Below are 21,932 nucleotides of genomic sequence, written 5' to 3' on the forward strand. Positions count from 1 at the left end.
CTGCTCCTTTTTTAACATCCTGGTCTCCTTCATGCAATAAACAACTCATTACATTGTCACACCTCTAATTAGTTGTCTTCTTTTTCTGCCACTTTTCTGTTATGCATTGTTGGCCAGTGACACACTGTTGCATGCATCCCCTTTAATATACGTGAAAGCTGTAATATTTAGTTCATTAAAACTGTTTAAGCATACAGGTTCTTTCAAGTGGCGCAAGTGGCTCACTTTAAACTTCACTGTGTGCTACTATGCTCCACCTGCATTAACAGTTTCTTGCAAAATGTATTTAATTCCTGGACCTTTTGTTACATTTTGTCATGTTATATTCACAAATTTCAGGAAGATTTTATGTGATAGATCAACTCAAAGTAACACATCATTGTGAAGTGGAAAAAAAATTATATATTCATATCAGCTCTGACCAGCTTCCTTAGTACTGCTGAAGATACTCATTCCCGTAGCATGATGGTGCCACCACAATGTTTCACTGTAAAGTTTGTCTGGTACCACAACATTTGGCATGTTGACCAAATAGTTTTATTTTGGTCTCATCTGACCAGAGAACCTTCTTCCATGTGTTTGTTGTGTCCCCTCAGACTGTGTTGTGGCAAAACGCAAATGGCTCTTACAAAGTACCCAAATTTGTGAAGTGCACGACAAACAGTTGTCCTCCCAACAAGATTCTCCCACCTAAGCCTAGGATCTCTAGTTATTTGTTGTTTTGTGTTGTTCTATCACTTAAAATCCCAATAAAATGTATTGAAGCTTGTGTTTGTAATGTGGCAAAATGTGGCTAATATCTTTTAACTATTCATATTTCCTGTTTTTATTAGCCCACTTAACTTTAACATTATCCCCCTGCTTTGTGAAAGCCATACACTCATCATCACTAACTAAAGAGAGCAGCTTGAACAACAGGAATAACTAACAGGCACGCAGAACACATTCATGAGATATTTTCCCTGTGTGGGCGCTGGGGGCTGGAATGAAGACCCGGTCTCCTTTCAATTACCACACTGACTTGCATGCATGCATGCATCCACGCACGCAAGCATTCACACTCAGTCATACACGCAGCACAGAAGCACAGCAGCATTAAGCAGTGTGCGCTCATTAAACACTCTCATTATACACAGGAGGAGATCCCTGCAGGTGCAGTTTACCAGAGTTTAGTTCATTTCCTGCTCCTCCTCCTTTTCCTCGCACCTCAGATATTGTTTCTTTTCAACACATATCTTCTTCTGGCTTTATTTACTTGACTAACCTCAAACTCAGCACAGTGGGGGTCTGTCATTGTATATTTTGTGTGAGAAATGGGCTTTTATGACCCTTTTAAAATTGAAAAAAGGATTACCCAACATAAAAAATGGGAATGTGTTTGTGATGGATGCAACCAACAGAGGCTGCAGGTGCATCAGTATATAAGAAACCAAGAAAATACCTGAACATTGAATCTGTATCTACTCTTTTTTCTGTTATCTTCCATCCAATCTAACAGCCTCTCTACAGTTAGAAGCTTTATTAATCACTAGGATTTCTATGCTTAGGTAAGTCTCTGAATGGATGTTCAGCTGTATTATTTTAGAGGGCTGAATGCTCCTTTGTGGCAAACCTCTCATTTTCTCCACATGCTCATAGGCTTTCACCGTCTTTCTGATTGACACACACAAAAAAGCCCTTTATACCTGACCCGTTACCACTTCAGATGAGCCTGCTCAGAGGGGGCTGTTATTGCGTTGCGTGCATGTGTGTGCATGCATACATATGTGTGTGTGTGTGTGTGTGAGTAAGTGACGAAACATATTTATTTGTGTATTTAAAAATGTGATAATAAGGACCAATAGCCTTCTCAGCTGTTGTTCGAACAGTTTCACTGGACTACTGCTTCCTGAGTACAGAACATCACATGTGCTCTGGCAAAACCTCCTGACCCAAACCTTTTATTGTTTGTAATCTGTCTCTCCTGGGAGCACAGATTATTTGACCTTCAGACTGAGGGAATAAAAATGGTGAAAGTTGAAAGAGTTTATCCACATTGTGTTTAACAGTGGAAACAAAGCATTAAGAATGACAGACATGCTTTGGAGGAATCAGTTGGGAGCATTTGTGTTCTGAATTTAGGTTTTACCCTATTCTATAAAGTTCTCCTTATTGTTTAAAAAATCAAGCCTACCAACTCTTTGCAAGATGTTTCAATTAATTTTCTGTATTTCATTCATCAGCTACCTGTCCTTTTTCCTTTACAAAGTGAGGAAATAATCAATTAGTCTCTTGTGTGCTGCACTGCAGTTCTTCTGACCTACTTATCCTGCTTTTTCCACTCTCTGCTGCCATCTTCTTTCTGCACTAATAAAATGGAAATTTGTAGGTTTCTCTTTTGCCAGTAGTTTCTTTTTCACCTGGCAGGTTAGTAAAAAAAAATAGTTTTTTTTAATAGAGCTGTAATAATAAATGACATCCCTAATTAGGCCATCTTGTGCAAGTTTTAATGAGCTGTGAGACTTATTACCGTTTCTAAATATGCCTTTTTAGTTTTTAGTAAATTTCATTATTCTAATTTGAAAAAACAGGAAAGCAAAATGTTCAGAATTTCTATTATAGACTCACTCTTGGCTTTCAGAGAGATTTGCAGGTCAATTGTATGGTCTGCCAGTCTCTTGCTCTTATGCGACCATGAGGTTGTGATATAACAAGAAATAACACCGAACTTCGTGGTTGAACGAGGAATGTCAGGACTATAAACAGATTCAAGCTAATTTGAAATTAAAGATGAAATAAATCAGCCTTGGAAGCAATAAAAACACAGGTGCTCAAACCCAGTAAGAAATGCCTTTACTGGCCTGCTAGTAAAAACCTGTAAAAAATAACGTCAAACATTTAAAAAACAAACACATTTTTTTTATTCAGAATTTAAAAAATATATGTGCAGGGCATAGAACAATCACATGACTTTATTTTGAAACCAATTAAAGTGCTGTGACATTAGAAGACATTAAAAATCTGCCAAAATAAGAATGATCTGGGAAATGTCTTCCAGGATGTACCAAGAAAATAGAGCATGAGAGTTCCCAAACTGTTTTGAGTGTGCACAAAACATCTTTGCTGACATTGTGGTGGTTCATTATTATATTTACAACATACAGTACATGAAAAAACAGTACATGGAAAAACAGTTTGCCCAGTCAAGATTTATTTTGTATTTTCTGTTTGGTCACACTTAATACATTTAGATCGGCATCTAATTTTAATGTCAGGCAAGCATAACCTGAGTAAATACAATGCATTTTTAAATTGGGGTTTTATTTTTTGAAGGAAAAAATATATCCAAACTATCCTGGCCCTACATAAACTATGACAAAACTAATCCAGATTTTTGCTAGACCTGTAAAATCCAGAAATCAGTTAAATAGAACATGTATGACAACAGAAAGTAGGCTGAAAGTTCTGAAACGACATCACATCATGCCCTAATATGAAGAAGAACAAATAAGAAACAAAGTTATTGACATCTATTAGTCTGGAAAGGGTTACAGAAACATTTTTAGGCTTTGGGACTCCAGCAAACCATAATAAGAGTAGTTTTCCACAAAGACAAAAAAAACTAAAAAACTAAAAAACAAAACACGAAGCAGTGGTACACCTTCCCAGGAGTTGTGGGCCAACCAAATTCACTTTAAACGTGCGTCAATTACTCCTCCAGGATGTCACAAGAGAACCCACAACAACATCAAAAGCACTGTAGTCCTCCCTTGCCTCAGTTAAGGTCAGTGTTCATGATTAAATAATAAGAAGAGACTGGACAGAAATAGCATTCATGCCAGATATCCAAGCGAAAAACCACTGCTGACCAAAAAGAACACAAAGGCCCTTCTCACATTAGCCAGAAAATATCTTTATGATCCCAAAGAGTTTTGGGAAAATGTTCTGTGGACTGATGAGACAAAAGACAAACTGTTTGGAAGTTGTGCCTCCTATTACATCTGGTGTAGAAATTATATAGCATTTCAGAAAAGAAATAACGTTCAAACATGGTGGTGATAGTAAGAGTGACTTGGGCTGTTTTCGCTTCTTGGGGCCCTGGTCAACTTATCATAATTGATTAAACCATGATTTCTGTTCTCCACTATCCTGAAGAAGAATGTTCAGCAATCAGACCTTAAGCTTAAGGGCACTTATGTTTGGCAGCAGCAACATTATCTGAAGCACAGTAGGAGTCCATTTCTGAATGGGTTAAAAAAAATTAAGGTTTAGGAATGGCCTTGGTACTGTCCAGAGGAAACAATTCTTTTTTTCAAAAAGGGTCAGGTTGGTTTAGATTGCTTTTCCCCATAAAATCATTATTTAAAACATGTATTTGGTATTTACAAATGTTATCGTAGTCATATACCTATACAGCACTGTATATGGGTCCTGGCTACAATAGGGAGGAGGCTGGTTGCATCCGTGGAATCTTATCCATGACATATGACCTGTGCACTCCTGCATTACTTGGTCATCAGAGAATTTGAAGGATTGCCAGGCTTGCCTAATGCCCGGCTAACAACTTAACCACACTTACACTGGGCTGAAATAGAGATTGTAGAGAAGTGCCCACACCTGCAAATTATTTGTGGAATGGTTGCTGGAATACTGGGGAAAGCTATGAGCTGTCAAAGAGAGGCTCTGGCATTGAAGTTTGAGGGATGGTGGAGGACGATAAAGAAAAAGCACAAGGAACAGCTTTGGATGTTTATAAAAATACATTTCAAATATTAATTAAAACAACTCCAGAGCCTTGGCAAGATCAGCTTATGGTAATTAATAAAAACACAAAGATTTCTTGATTTGTCTACATGTTTTTTTCTGATTGCACTCACTAAGTTGTGTGTACAATGTGCTACACCACCGTGAAATTAGTGCCCAAAAAAGCCACCTTCCACGGTGGATTGCATCTGGACAAAAAACCTCCTCCCCCTCATCCCCACATACTGCTAATAAGGAGATGAAGATACAGATAGTGTTAAGTCATACACAGCAAGGCTTAAACTTATGATGGAGGTGCACAAACGTTCCATATTTACAGGGAACTCTGGACATTCTAGTTAAATATCCCACTGAAGATGCAATATCCATGATGGTGTCTTTGTAAAAGGATGGTCAAGAAAGCATAAAAAACAATGTAATGTCACAGGGGAGTCATGCTTTGTATCACACTTAATTGATGGTTTTCAAATTAGTCATAGAGATCCTGGAGACTGCTGGGAGGTTGTAATCTTAGGATCTAGAAACACACTGTTTAGCATTATTAAATGCCTGCCTATAGTCATCAAAAACTTCTCTGTATGTGTGCTGGCCCTCAACTTGTATGAGACTTGTATGAGAGCTGTATGAATGGCAGCTTTGACAACATTGCGACATCATCAGTTCAACCAATATGACAAGGGCATAAACTGACCAAGGCCCGTGGTTGTTTATATTAAGGTAACCACGACTAGCCTTTTTAAACACATTGTCAGAACTAGATTAAGTGCAGAGCAATGATGGCTACTAATTGTGTTTTCTTCTGAAGAAGAACCATTATGGTGAACTCAAAGGACATGGAAATCAAAGCCTAAGCAAGAAGAACATATGAGCTACCTCTGCTGGACAAACCTTGAGCAAATGGCGACCTGCGTAAGGAAGGCATCTTGGACATCATTATACGAAGCCTCGGTAATCACATTTTGCATTTAACCCCTCATTGAAGCAGATTATAAATAAAAACCCTTTTTTTAAAGCATGAAACTACTCTAAGTCTCGCGAACCACAGTGAGCATAGCTTTGATGATACTCATTATCATATAATAGTCTGCATCAACAATAGTCATTCAATTCTGTGTAGAAACAGTTGGGGGGGGGGGGGGTTTGGTTGCAAGACTTTTTAACTGCAGTAGAGTGGAGGCCATCCTCAAAGAGCCAACATAGACAGCCAACCACTCATTCAGAACTTTTTTCACCAAACCTGCATGTAAAAGTAAGGTTGTCTACCAGGCAGAAACCCATGCAGGCACAAAAAGAAAACAGAAAGCTCAAAAAGAAAGATCACAGTTGAGTTTCATATCAGCTACAGCAGAGTTTCTTTTTTCTCTGAGTCCTAAATATTACTTCTAAAATGTTTTTTAAATAATTTTAGATATCTACTGCAGCTAACTTTTTTTCCCACAGTGGCCATGGCTCCATTAAATAAAGTGATCCATGTGAAACTCTGACTTTGTCTGTGTAATTCTTGAGTTTGCCGTTTACATTTTAATGGTGTCCTAGCAACTATTGTACTTAATGTTGTAAGTGAATTATTTGCTGTTGCATTTGGCAGATGGGTATTATTTGTGTGACAATCTATGAGCTCACTGATTCCATGCACAAGGCATGCATCAGTTTTTGTGATGGTCAGAATCTAGCCTCAGGTTGTTTTATAAAAATTTACCAGGAAGTTCCAAGTCAGACATTAGGGAGAATTGGCTTCTTTCTTGGATGATTGCATATTAATGGGATCCAAATTAATTACCTACAATGTCTATAATAACAGAATGCTATTCTATAGACAATTAGTCAATTAATAAATCAATCAGCAAGACAGTCAGAGACTGCGCACCTACACCACCCAACTTAGGGTCACTGACGCAAAAAAAATCTTGGATCTGGATCACCACCAAGATTTAATGGATTCTTCCTTAGGCAAAGACAAACCTCTGGTAAAAAAAAAAATAAAATCATAAGAATTCATCTAACTTTTTCTGTTCTTCCTCTATGACATCTGCATGTGCTGTGTGAGTGACAGAGAAGCTGTCTTATCTTCAGTTATTTTAGTGTTGATCCAACAGTACCAACAGAATGGTTGTGAAATATTTGATGTTTGAAAGTTAACTTAGCTTATAAACTTGACTATATATATATATATATATATATATATATATGTCTATATATATAATATTGACATGCACAGGAACATCTCAAAAATTAGAATATCAAGAAAGTTCAAGAGTTCAAGATTTTTTGTTTTCTCACTCATTTTAGAAACTCATATATTATATAGATTTATTACACAAAGTGAAATATGTCTGGTCTTTATGTCTGGGACTTTTGATGAATATGTCTTACAGATGATGAAAACTCAAAATTTTGTGTCCCAGAAAAGTAAAAGGTACATCTCAAAAGTGCAATATTTTTTGCCAGTCACTTTAGAAAGGGAAACGATTATTTTATAGTTATTCATTCGACATAGAATAAAATATTTTACGCTTTTATTCCATGGAATGTTGATGATTATGGCTTACAGGTAAAGAAAACAGGGTCTCATAACATTAGAACATCACGTTTGACCAATCAAAAAAGGACATTTTAAGCGCAGTTGTGAGGCTTCAAAAAACATGTCCATAGCTGCCTTCGGGTCATCTGCCTTGTTGTTTCTGGTGTCTCCCGCCATCCTCTGGACAACAGCCCATAGATTTTCTGTGGGGATCAGCTTTTGGTAACTTTGGCAGTGTGGGCAGGAGCTGATAAAATTGGTATCTCCATACCAGTGGCGGAGGCTGGTCTTTCAAGGAGGGGAAGCTCAATTTCAAGATCGCTGATACTCGGATTCACTCATTTCGCTGTCAATCAAAAAAGGATTCAGCCTCAGACAGATCATCCAATCATCATGCAGAAGCTGAGCATCTGGGCCATCCGAGGCCAGCCCATTGCCCCATAGACCCCCAGAGACGCTGAGCGTCCGATGGGCGGGACAAAGCCCAGCATTTTTGCTTCGCTATTGAACTCACTGTTTATAGCACTGTGAAGCTGCAGGAATGAGTGAGAGGAAAGCCGCGTCGTTACCAGTGATAAGAAGCTGATTCTGAACAAAAGTTGAACGCGTTGTAGCGCATATTTAGTTAATGACATGTACACACAACAGTATATATTTGATCACTTATTTTTTGACATTTTAGGGGAAGCTGAGCTTCCCTTGCAGTCTTAGAGCTGTATGGAGCCACTGCTCCATACAGCAGAGGGAAGCATGAAGTGCTCTAGAGTTTCCTGGTAGTGTCATGATGCGTGTTGGAGGTAGGACCCGAGTGCCAAGTGTAGAAGTAGATGAGAAGGATTTAATGGGTTAACAAAAATTACAATTTGACCAGGTACAGGAAACAGCCAGGAAAGGGATATGAGCAGAATGAAACAGGAGCTGGGGAACAGAGGACATGGAACAAGGTAGCAAGCAGGGTAATTTCCAGGAATGTCTCAGGGTAACCAGCCAGGTAGCAAACAGGGTAATGTCCAGGCAGATATCAGGAGGAACCAGCAGAAAACAATAAAACACAGAGAGTTTAAATACAGAGGGAAGTGGAGTGTGAACCAGTGAACTAGGAGAGGAGCTAATCCAGAGAATGTGAGACAGCTGGTGACCAGAGATGCAGGAGAACTGAGGGAGAGAGACCAATTAACACAAATGAGCAGGGAGGAGACCACAACACAAGTAAACAAGGACTAGAATAAAGAACATAAATAGGAAACCAGATCTATAAGAAAATAACTAACACATATAACACAAGAACCCAGGAAGTAACATTAACCAGAAAGGAATCTAAATAAACCTAAACTGAAAAGCACCTGGCTAGGCAGAAAGTAAACACCAAAAACCAAACAGAGGCAGATTCTGACAGGTAGATGGCTGCATGGACTGTACTTCAGAAAACACAGTGGACCAACACCAGCAGATTACATGGCACCCCAAACCATCAATGACTGTCGAAACTTCACACTGGACTCCAAACAATATGGATTCTGTGCCTCTCCACTCTTCCTCCAGACTCTGGGACCATGATTTCCAAATGAAATGCAGAATTTATTTATCCGAAAACAGGACATTGGACCATCGAGCAACAGCCCAGTTTATTTTCTCCTTAGGTAAGATGCTTCTGATGTTGTCTCTGATTCATAAGTGGCTTGACATGAGGAATGCAACATTTGTAGCCCATGTCTGTCAGGTCAGCAGTCTTCTTCATGATTGTGTCGCCTACTGACACAGAGTGAGAGACGATTTAAAGGCTCTGGAAACTTTTGCAGGTGTTTTGAATTAATTAGCTGATTAGGGTGTGACACACAATGTGACCTACCACTGTCAGTGTGTGAATGGGTGGATGACTGATTGTAGTGTTAAGCGGTTTGGAGTCCTTACACTTGATAAAGCACTATACAAGCTTTTTGGAGATGCTGATATCATTTTCCAGGAGGACTTGGCACCTGTCCCACTGCCAAAGGTACCAACAGCTGGTTCAATGACCATGGTATTACTGCGCCTGATTGGCCAGCAAACTGGCCGGACCTGAACCCCACAGATATTCTGTGGAGTATTGTCAAGAGGAAGATGATAGACACCAGGCAATAATACAGATGACCTGGAGGCTGCTTTCAAAGCAAGATGGGCTTCTGTTACACCTCAGCAAAACCAGAGGCTGGTCGTCCCCATGCCATGCTGCATTGATGCAGTAATTCATGCAAAAGGAGACCCAACCAAGTGTTGAGTGCATAGAAATGAACATACTTTTCAGGAGCCTGGTATTTTTGTTTAAAATATAATTTTTGTTATTGATATGTAATATTCACATTTTTTGAGTATACTCTATTCAATGAATCTATATACAAGTTTCTCTTTCTGAAATGATGTCAAGATGTGGTTTTGAGTCGGACCAAAGTGCAGACAAGAGCTGGGCAGCAACATGTAAAAGGTCTTCAGCTTTATTTCCAGAGATTTTCCAAAGAAACCAATCAAGGCACTGCAGATACAAACAAAAGTCCAGATGCAAAAACTTACAAGAGAGGTTCTGCAGGAACATGGAAAAACTCAGCACAAATACATGGGTAGAGAACGGGGTATGACAAAGGAACCAGCAACAAACAATGACAAAAAACCAACTAATATACTGAGGGATAACAAAGGGCAGGTAATCAGAGAAAACAGGGAACAGGTGTGACAAGGAGGCAGGGAAGCAGAAGGAATAAGTGAAACAAATACAAAGGCTGAGAATGGGCAAAGTAACTAATAAACAGAAACACAGACCAAGCAAACCTATAGACAAAGATAAATAATCAAATGGGGAATAAGAAAACTAGAATAATCATGACAACCTGAGAACAAACAAAGAACCCATAAAGAAAACCTGAATACAAAAGTAAACAAACCTAACCACACTGACTGAATTAACTGGAAAGGAAACAGAAAATAAACTAGTAAACAAGAAGAGTGAAAAGGAACAAATAATAAAACACAATAAAACACAAAGATACTAAAGAGAAATAAAACTAGAGAATCCAGGGAAGACCAAGAACTAAAATTATTACAATAATAATAATAATAATAATAATAAACCATACAAAGTAATGAGAAAACAACCATAAAAGAACTTAAGAAGTAAACACTAGGAGGCGGAAGAGGGAGAAAAGAAAACATGATACAAAAACCAAAATAGAAACATCTAAGCAAAAGGTAAACAAACACAAAGCCACAAACAGAGTCCAAAAATGTCACTCCGTGACAAATGAGTGACAAAGGATGTAACTTTTTTATAGTATTCTAATTATTTTTAGATGCCGATATGTGAAAGTACTGTTAAGGCCTGTATCATAAAAGATCGGCCTAAGCTTTTTCCCTATGATGTATGTACTTGGGGGCTTCTCTTTACAAAATTGACTCACTAGGAGTCTTAATCATAATTATGATAAACAGAGGTTTTAAGGTTTTCTTTAAAAAATAAAACTTGTCTTGATTGTGCAGCTCAGACTTGACCCAAGAGTTTCTCCCATAGTTTTTGTAGAAACAGAGAAGATTGAAAAGCATATGTGTACAGGCCTGTGGTGAACCTGTTATGAGCTTTTTGAACAGCATGATAAGAATTATGATAAGAGTTATTAATTAAAGGTTGGAGAAAGTAATAATGAGACCCAGAGTGTTATGCATGACTTATTTTTTTTTTGCAGAGCTCAAGGTCATATCATCTCTTTTTAATATCAGCTATAGTTTTGTGATTCTACTTCAGATACTTGACAGCAGCAGCTGTATACTGAAAAAAGAATTGAGGCATTATAGTTCACAATATGATACACATAATGTGGTGGGTGTTTCAAAAGCTGATTAGGCCATGTGTTTTTGTTCTCGTTGTATCACTGTGAACACAGCCGATCCGAAATTTGCAAGCATTTGTAATGGGCCTGAATCTCCGGTTAATTCTCGGATCTTATTTTTTTTATTGTGGCTTTTCTCTGCTTCACCCAGGGTGAAAATTATACATACAAGTTGCAGAGAGACTTTCTGTAGACACGATCAAGCTTCTGTCATATCTCTGGGAGTTTATTTGACTCGTGGTAGAGTTCACTCAAGCAGTTTGGATTTTTTAAGCTTTATTTACAAAACATAATGAGTTGGAAGAGATCAACTGTTTTTAGTGAAGAGGAATGGAAATTTTGGATCTTACTGAATGTTTATTGAAGCTCTTGTTGAAACATTTGAATGCATAATTCCAGCACCGGTTTCTCTCCAGTACCGACAGTAACATATTTCTGTATTCTCCGCCCTCACTCACTTCTCTATCATCTAAATCAGCAAAACACCAAAAAAAACTTATCTGCTGGAAGGCTCAGAATGTCAGATGGCATAAAACCTATTTTCCACAGATTCACCAACCCTTCAGGTTCAAAGCAGCAGACACACTTCACATGATGCAATCCTTTTGCACTTATTGTTCCAATTCTCCCATGCATTCAGTTGATTTTTGTTCGGTGAGAGATAACATTCAGGGAGGGAGTTATTGTGCGTGTGTTTGCCAGTGATGGGAGTTAAAGAGGCAGCATCCCACCAGGGATGGATTCTTAACATGCCTCCCTGTCTTTTGTTAGATATGATGCAACAGTAATGCAGTGCTGTCAGTGTGTGTTCATGTTGTGTGTCATGCCGTGGAAATGTGAGGAGTTGGAAGTCAGCACTGATCTGAGCAGGTTTTTTTTTTTTCCAAACTAGTGGAAATTATAGCTTCTATATTGAAGTGAGAGGAAAATCCCTCCCATCCCAACCTTGTCACTTCTTAATGTGTGTGTACATGCAGATGGATGGGTTTGCACACGTGCATGTGTGAGTGAATGGCAGGTCTGCTATCTGTGCCATCATATGTGGATGTGTCTGTTAATGAAGAATGCCCCACGCTGCAAGCTGCCTTTGTTTGCCAAGAACATACATATGCATGAAGCCTTTCTTTGAGTATACATGTGTATGTGTGTGCATGAGGGGGGTTTACTAATTACTAGATTTCTATCATGAATATGTATGACCGCATCCTTTATGATGGGATTGGCTTAAACACATCACAAAGACGGATGAGTGGCAGAGAAAGGAAAGCAGGATTGAGGGGAGACATGTTTCTTTAATAAATAACAGACAGAAGAGGGGTTTTTGTCATAATTTTATTTTTCACATTTGTCTGCCTTTTCGTCTTGGACTTTTAGTCATACTTGGTTAAATTATGGGGTTAAAGATTAGTTTCCACCAAATGAAAAGAAATTATTGCAAATTTATTTCAAACATTCTATATTAAAAGCAAATACATAATTCTAACATAAAAGGTAAAATGTAACATTTTTGTTACATTTTACCTCACTCTTTACTCCTGACTCTTTTGGCTGTGACAATAATAATAATAATAATAATAATAATAATAATAATAATAAATTATCTTTATTTCTCTAACTTCAGTTTGTTCAGTAAAAAATACCTAAATCTTTCATTGTTGTTGATTTTAAAGGAGTTGTAAAAAATACTTCAGACTTTGCTAAACTATAATGCAAATCAACTCTTTGCAAACAGTATTTTTTTTAAAAAGATATTGTGTTGTTTTAACAAATGTTGACAACATAATTGGTCCTTAATGTACCTGTCAGTTTAGGCATGATGGCACGCAATAAAATGACTACAGACCTATTGTTTCATCTGCTGGTTTACATGTTGGACATAGTTTTTTTCAAACAATTTAAAACTTAAAATATAACCCCATTTAAGTGCAATATAAAAATGACATCCAATGCACAATACTGAAAAAAGATTTAGTTTGTGATCAAAATGAAATGTTGGATGATCATGTAAACCTGCAGTTAAAAATGTTCTAACAAACACTTTTGTCACTGTTCTTTTGAAATTTTCTTCATCTCAGATTTAATAGATCTGATCTAACTCCTCATTTGTCAGATTTGTGGTATGTGTTAGTCATTAACTATCTTACATAAACAGCAGTTTAAAATGTATGGTTTAAAATTTTGCTCCATTTGATTTGCCTCTGGAGTTGGAACTTAGGATCTGGAAATGACATTACAGCAGAGTTGGGCATGTTAAAGTCAAAACTTGGCCATCCAGTGGATTCTGCTATTATCTGGGTTTAGTGACCGGATTAACCAACATTAGACACTAACAACATATTACTCTCAGTTTTATGTATATAAACAGCAGAGGAAAATTGTCCCAAATAGAGGTTGCGCAATTTAAATGTACCACTGGCTTAATATAATACAAGTCATGTGTAGCAGCCATGTTGGATAACTGGCTCAGGAACTTCCTATTATGACTTCAGTAGGATTTCTATTAGATTTTTCCAACTTCGAAATCTGAAATTCTAACCTCAGAGCAGAAATTGAACATGGCCTTTTGTTAGTCTAGCAACACAGTCCTTTTTCAGAATATTCTCAAACATGTTCTGTATGTTTTCAACAATTCCTGTTTTACAATATATAGACTAAAATTGAGTTTCCTCTCTCTTGAAATAATTTGACCTCATGTTTACATAAAGCAGTGACAAAGTCATCCTCAGAAAAGGTTTCTGTGTAAAACACATCTGCTTTTTAATCTGCACTATTCTGCTTTGATGTGAAGCTGCTGTTGGGGTTAAATTTCACTTTTATAATGAAATGCACATATACTAGCCTTTCATTGTTGGCTTATTAATGATATATGGCTGCACTGTTATGCTGTTTTGATATATTGGCACTGCTGCCAATAGAAGGTCAAGATTTCAAAACCGCGCTAGAATACTCTCTGCATGGAGTTTGCGTGATCTACTCATGTATAGTGGGTGCTCACTGGGTACTCCATCTTCCTAATACAGTCCAAAAATATGCATGTTAGGTTAAATGGTAACTAAATTGTCTTCAGGTGCAAATGTGTGCATGTATGGTTGTTTGTCTAGTTGGTCTGTGTGTCGCTCTACAATAAACTGACAATCTGTCCAGGCCACAACCCGCCTCTCATTCGTTGACCGCTAGGAAAAAGCACCAGTCTGATGGCACATGTATGAGTATAAGCATATGGTTGACTTTGTTGCTATTTGCCCTGAGATTACCTAGTGACTTGTCCATTCTTTGCTTCACATACTCAAACAGAACAAGATAAATTAATTATAAAGAAAAGAGAGTTTTTATTCTTTTTTCAGAAACTGTTTTGTCGCTCTTCTGTCACTTATCTGTTATAGAATCTGACAGTTTTTATCTCTTCAGCATTGTTTTGTAGCAAGTACAACCTTTGAAATGCTGTTCTAGAATGTTTTTTACCTTTAAATCAGTCTTTTGTCCATGCAGAATTTGAAATGTCCCAAGTATCACTAGAGGCTGGTATATAATGTTTGTGGGGTAGTCAAGGTGTGGAGCATTTGTTAAAAGTTAAATTATTTCTTTTCAATATTAGTCTAAAGGTACAAATAGACTAATATTGTCACCGTCCTCCCTGGTGACGGCAATTATTTTTCCTCTCTGCAACATCCATTGTCAAAGCCAACAAAAGTTTACTTTGACTCACATTTTTGTTTCCTTTATTTAGAAAAAAAAAAACTGTTAACCTTTATAGGCCAGGTACTTATGAGTACCATAAACACAGTGAGTTACAATGCTAAACATGAACTTCATCAGTAATTTAGCGAAAATGTTTTTGACTAACCCTGTGATTCCAATTTCTCTTTAATAATTAAAATTATTAGCTAAACTAAATAACTAAAATACAAATTTTTTGTAGCCTTCATGGGTTCCTGTCATTAATACAACAATAAGAGCAGAGGCGACAACACACCATCTGTGTGAGAGAGTGGTAACTTTTTTAAACAGACATAGTAAGACAAAAGTTATTATGGATTACTGATTAGCGTATTACCGCAGAACAACTTTGCATTACTCTTTTTAGCCTTCCTGTTCTTTGATGTAAGTCTCACTCTCCTCTCCTAATCCTGAATGAATGTCATAGAAAATATCAATTTTACAACACTGGTATTAACACCTTCAACACAGAAGCATTATTGCTCCTAGCTCAACCTGGAAGCGCTTGTATGGTACATTCACTGATTAAAATAAAGATTTGAATTTTTTAGTTTCTAACTGACCAGTCCCAGGTCAGAGCTGGTCAAGTCATGTTTCCAATCAACAGCTGATTTCTGAGTGGCTTTTTAATGTAAATATCACATTTCTTAATTTCTCCATCATATTGATTCCTCTTTACCGAGAGAAAACAAATGAATAAATAAATAATAATAAAAACTGTAAGGAAGTCCTAAATGAGTTAAAATGGAGTGACACTACTTTCTAGTTTTTAGTGCAAATATTTTTGCACAGTCATGTATATAAGCACTCTCAGAAGTTAAAACTGAAGCATTTCTTGTTTACATGTAAAGGGTTTAAGTACTGGACCTGTTGTTGCAGAACTTTTCCTTTTTTGGTTTCTCTCCCTCTCTATTAGGGCTCTTGATCCTTTTTTCGTTCACACGCAGCGCACAAACCAACCCAATTTAAATGTACAATCATGCGATCTGACATGTATACAAAATACCAGGCATTAAGTATTTTTCTGGCTTGTATTGTTTTTCCACATGGACAAACTCGATTACAATAATGGCATCACTCGTGGTGGAAACTATTTCATCTTAGAGAACCAGGACAAAAAACCAAGCAGCGAAGTTATAAATAGTGTAAAAAGTGTACACAGCACAAACAGTAAGTGTAAAAAAAATTACTTCTGAATAGGTTTTGACCTTTTGTTGATCAGCCTTGTCTTGGTTTTTCTGTGCTATTTCATTCATATTTATTTAATATGTTAAAATAACTATTAACACATGAAATAAAGCAAGTAATCTCCAAATTTTTGTGCTACTATATGTTATTTTTTTAAATCTCTTTTAGTCTGTCTGAACAATATTCAATATTTAAGGCTTGCCTTAACTTACGCCAACACCTGAAATCACACAATAAAAAGACTGGGCATGTGGACCGCTATCTGTCCCCATCCCTCTCTCCCTCCCCCCCGAACAATACGTCTGACAATAGTCTGGCAATCTGGGCAGAGCGAGGGAAATAAAGGAACAGGATAGGTTTTTAAAGAAGAGAGAATGTCAACTGTCAGTCTGACAGCTATGTCCAAATCAGCTGAAGCCATCAAGCTTCTGTCCTTAGAAAAAAGGTAGAAAAAGGTAGAAAAAGGAGGGTAAACCGAGCAGGAACGAAAATGAAAGGGCAGCACCAGTACATATCTGGTAAAGAGAGGGGTCTGTCGGAGTTTGAAGGGTTTAATTTGTCACTTTGCTCCAAAACTGTTCCTTATTTCTCCTACAGGGACCCATGTGGCGGATTGTTTCAGAGGGAAATCTCTTTATTTAAAATTTAGCATGTGATGCAGAGACAGAAAGTAAGAGGTGAGGTCAGCAAGCGTTGACATAGACATCACAAGCTCCCAATGAGGGAAGAGCAGCGGGGTGCAATGGGGCACTGAGCTGAAGAGAAAGAGAGGGTGAGGAGGAGAGCAGCAGAGAAGGGGAGGAAAAGAGGCGGCAATGTTTGAAGAGAGCTGTTGAGATAAATCAGTATGTTTACGTTCTGGAGGAACAAAGTGTTCCATTGGCAGGAGAGCACTTGACTGTCCGTTTCCCCTCAAACTGTTTTTACTGGACTCTTCAGTGTATGTCTGTGGGCCTTTATGGGACAGAGTCAACGCCAGCTCTTGTGCTGTTAAAGTCCAATCACCTGAATATTTATGACTTCTTACACATATAGACAGTAAGATTAGAACATTAATATTAAGAATCAGTGAGAGTGGGCATGAAAAAGATTACTAAGGCTTCTGATTGAAATTACCATAAATGTCGGAAGGAATGACTAGGCACAGTTTTAGATTTATATTTTATGCTATTCTGGAACTTTAGTGTTCTTATGTTTTAAGATAAAGGCCCATAAATCTTAATTGTTGTTTAAGCATATAAAGCCTTTCTAAAACCAACCAATGGGTTTTGAGCAATAGATAATGGCTATTTAACTTTATTTATGTTTTAAAAATATTAAACTTGTATCTGTCTGAAATCCATCTCAAGGGTATTCTTTTCTTTAATCGGGGAAGCATCTCATTGCATAGTTTAAAGCCATATAAATTAGATTTATATTCTAAAGATATCATAATAATCACTAAATACAAGGACTTTAATTGAAATGGAATTAATATAGTGGAACTATTCACTAACAGAACAAAAAACAATTAGGAATAACACTATTTTATTCCTTGATTAAGAAAGCATACAAAAGCCAAACACAAAGCAACTCGAATGATCAAATCTAAAAGAGAAATAACAAAGGGAACAAAAATGCACATTCAGCGTTACTTTAGCTGATTCAAGGTCTCAGTGTATCAAAGATTCCTTCAGTTTCACTTAAAACATGTAAAAAGAAAATATTTCTGCACAATTTAGGTTTTTGTTACCTGACTTAAGTCAGAGGGAAATGTTAGACAGAGAGAAAATGAAGGGATGAACTTCAACTAAACCTACTATGATCCTTCAGCTTGGCCACCACTGAACAGCCATATTAAAACTGGTAAGTAAAAACCTTACTTTGGTCCAAAATCAGACTGTTGCATCACTTTTCTCTGGGACTTGAACTAGAAGCTCAGAAGCTGCAGTTTTCAAGCTGATCTCAGACACTGCTAATGGTGAGTATCTAGACACACAGGTGCTGTTCAGTCAGGAAGGTCACCCTTAGACTGGTTGATGGTATTTCTTCAGAAACTGGCCTTCATATCTTAAACCATACGGTAATCCTATTGGAAAACCTTGGATGTGAATGGAGTTAAGCAGTTTGCTGGACCTTCATAAACAAAACTTTCCATAGGAAAAATAATAATAATGTATGGTAAACAAAAACCAAATCTTAAAACAAGGTGATTAGGCCTGTCTTTTTTTGGTGTCTTTTCTTGGTTCTGTGTGTTCGTAGTGTGATGCCATCACAAGTTACCTACTGTGATGGCATCACAGAATAGGAATTTAACAGTATTTCTTTAGCTCAAGCTACTTACTTTACGGTCTGAGACACCCATTAAGAAAGAAAAAAGTGGCAGATTTTAATTTCAAAAGCTTAATGTGCTCTCAATTAGCAGAATAAAAAAGATACCTCCATGCAAATAAACTGGTTTTCATAACAGTTCAAGGGTCATAAAAAGTGCATAAATTGACAATCCCAGGAAGATAATCTTTGAAATAAAAAGAGGACTGTAGCATAATTTGATGTCATGATGGTCTTGAGACCTTGAAGTGTTCCTAATCTGGAGTTGAAAAGAACCGTATGGGCAGATGAGTTTGTCTACATCTGCAAAAAATAAAAGGTATTGGAAAATAAATCATGTTCAGTTAAATACACTACCTTGGAAGTCAAAGTTGAAGAACGTGTTTTCAGGAAACTTAACAAGCAAAGTACAGATGAGCAAGTTGTGTATGAAAAGGGAAAATGTTAAGCAAGCAGAAAAGCACTAAGGGCAAAGAACCAAAAAGGCAAGAGAACAGACCCTTTTAGTGATAGCAGAACTTCAACATATCTGCTCTTGCCTTTACAATATGTGCTGTCACCAAATGAAACTGTCCTGTAGTAATACATGCTATCAGGAACAGAGAAGAAAACGAAACTGACCATATCTCAACTATTCTCTCTCTTCCTTGCACTATCCCTATCCTTTGTCCTCACATACGATTCGTCTATCAGTGTCCAAACTGCCCAGAGCAGAAAGAAAAAGGGTGTGCAGGATGGGGTTGGGTTTTCAGTCGGTCCGGAGTGTAAGAAAGAGAAGAGAATGATAGCCATTCCACTTTATTATCTGAAATGTATCAACTTAATCACAGCTCCATTCTCTCCCAGTGCTCCCCTGGGCTCAGTGGGACACACTGAAAGAAAATTGGAAAAGTATAGCTGGGATGAAGGTAGGAACGAATGAAGATGGACAGAAAGGGGGATGGGAATTTGGTATGAAGAGTAACTACCATAAAGTGAAGAGCAGAAATACTCAGAGCAGAGGGAGGAAAAAGATAGGACGAGGGAAGTGATAAACCTGTTAATTTTTCATGGCCAGCCATTCATAATTGCAACACTTTGTACCCTGAGAGCTTTTAAAGTTGGCCAACTTAAATGTGAGGATTTACATGTGTGTATGTGTGTGTGAGGAGGAGATGAACAAGGGTCCATTAGAAAGACTCCCAAAATACTCCCATCAACCCTTTACACTCCTGATGCAAGGCTGCCCAAAGTTACATAAATTGGTATTATTCTCAGATATGAAACTGTACCACCTTAAGGTTATTAGAGCACTTTAACTTTTTTGACAAATGCAACCAATGGAGATTTGTTGAACTAACAGGAAAGTGTCTGAGCAATCAAAAAAAAAAAAAATCCTGTTTGAGTTTTCAAATGCTTTGAAAATTATTTGACTAAAGATGGCAGAATAGCTCTGCTGCAGTTCAAAATCATTCCACATCTCCTCCTCATGCGAGATAATGTCTTAGGTATGATAGGCCTTTAAACACAAAGAGCTCACAGCTGTGTTTGTTTATAAGATGACAGCTTTGGCACCTTGCAATAGCATTTATACCTCTCATACTTTTTTACATTTTGTCATGTTACAACCACAAACTTGCCATTTTGTATTGAGTTTTTTATGTTATGAACCACTGGAAATTATACATGGATTTTGTAAGACTTTTGGAAATAAAATGTGAAAAGCGTGGCATGCATTTGTATTCAACCCCTTGAACGTTGGGATCAGTTACAATGCAAGTTGGGTTGTAGGCGAGCGTGGGAGCCTTTGCGTGCTAGTTTGTGGTGGCATAATCTGGCTTTAGGAAGATGGAATGTCACTTCACTGGCTGGTGAGGAGCCAGAGCTGTTGTTTGAGGCTGAGCAATACCAGCTAGAAAAAGCTGGATTCACCTTTATGCACAGCTTGGGCTCTGGAACCCAACTCCTGGACAGGGTCTGGACTCTTCCCTACGCTGGAGTTGACCCGGGAGAGACGTTTCAGGCAGGGGTGGGGATACTCACAAACCCCTGGCTTAGAGCTTCGATTTTGGAGTTTGCGGCTTCTGTGGTTGTTAAAGCAAAAACACGGGCATGGGAGGAATTTGGAGAGGGTATGAAAAGACACTTTTGGGTTGGTTTCAGGGAAGTTTTGGAAAGCTGTTTGGCAACTTAGATAGGGGAAACACTGTGGCAGAGGTCACCGAGGTAGTTAAGAAGCTCCCAAGCAGCAGGCCGCCTGCCGTGGATGTAATTCGGCCTGAGATTCTGAAAGTTCTGGACATTGTGCAGCTGTCATGGTTAGAAAGCCTCTTTAATGTTGAATGGAGGACTGGGACAACATCGTTGGAGTGGCAGACTGGTGGTGGTCCCAGTTTTTAAGAAAGAGGACTGGAGGGTGTGTTCCAATTATTAAAGAAATACACCTCTCAGCCTTCCTGGGAAAGCTTACGCTAGGGTGTTGAAACTCCAGATTCAGGAGGAGCAATGTAGCTTTTATCCTGGCTGTGGAACAGTGGACCAGTAAATTTAATCTTTATCCTTACAGAATTGCTGAGGGAGTCATTGGAGTATGCTTCTCTGGTCTACACGCATTGTATAGAAGGCCTACGGCAGCGTTCCCTGAGGTATTTTGTGGGGGGTGCTGTGGGAGTATAGGGTATCTAGGTGGCTTTTAAGGGCTATCTATTCTTAGTATGCTCAAAGTCTCAAAGTAAGAGCTGTGTCTGCATTCTCAGAACGAAGTCGAGCTTTTCCCAGTGTTTTTATGGACAGGAACTTGAGTTATAGTCATGGAGAGGCAAGTGTCTGGTTTGGGAACCTCAGGATCTCATCTTTGCTTTTTGGGGATGATGTGGTTGTTGTTGTTTGCTAATGATATGGACTAATTTATGTCTGGAAAAAAGGTTATGTTTGTTGGCTTTTTCAGGCCATGACCTCCAACGTGCACTGGAGTAGTTTGCTGCGGAGTGTGAACTAGCAAGGGATGAGAGTCATCTCCTCTAAGTTTGAGGCAGTGGCTCTTGAATGGAAAAAGGTGGACTGCCCAATCTAGGTTGTTGGTTAGTCTCCACCTCGAGTGAAGGAGTTCTTGGTGCTTGGTGTATCTTGATGCTTGTTCACGAATGATGGTAGGATGGAATAGCACATTGACAGCCGGATTGGGGCTTTGTCTGTAGTAGTGCAGGCACTTCTCCAGTGTGTTGCGGTGCAGAAAGAGCTCAGTCAAAATTCCTCGGTTTACCTGTTCATCTACATTCTGACCCTCACCTGTGCTCATGAGATATGAATCATGACCAAAAGAATGAGATCCCAAAGACAAACCCTGCTCTAGAAGGTGGCTGGCTTGAGAAATTGGGTGAGGTGCTCAAAGTAGAGACACTGCTGCTCCGCATTGAAAGGATTCAGTTGAGGTGATTTGGTCATCTGATCAGGATACCCCCTGGGTACCTCCCTTTGGAGGTTTTCCGGGTTCTCCTCCCAGTGGGATGTGCCTCCCTTTGCAGGTTTTCCGGGGACATCCTACTGGGAGGAGAACCCGGGGAACACCCAGAGCTCACTGGAGGGTCTATATATCCCGCCTGGCCTGGGAACACCTTGGG

Source organism: Girardinichthys multiradiatus, chromosome 20 (assembly GCF_021462225.1).
Source record: "Girardinichthys multiradiatus isolate DD_20200921_A chromosome 20, DD_fGirMul_XY1, whole genome shotgun sequence".
Taxonomy (NCBI): domain Eukaryota; kingdom Metazoa; phylum Chordata; class Actinopteri; order Cyprinodontiformes; family Goodeidae; genus Girardinichthys; species Girardinichthys multiradiatus.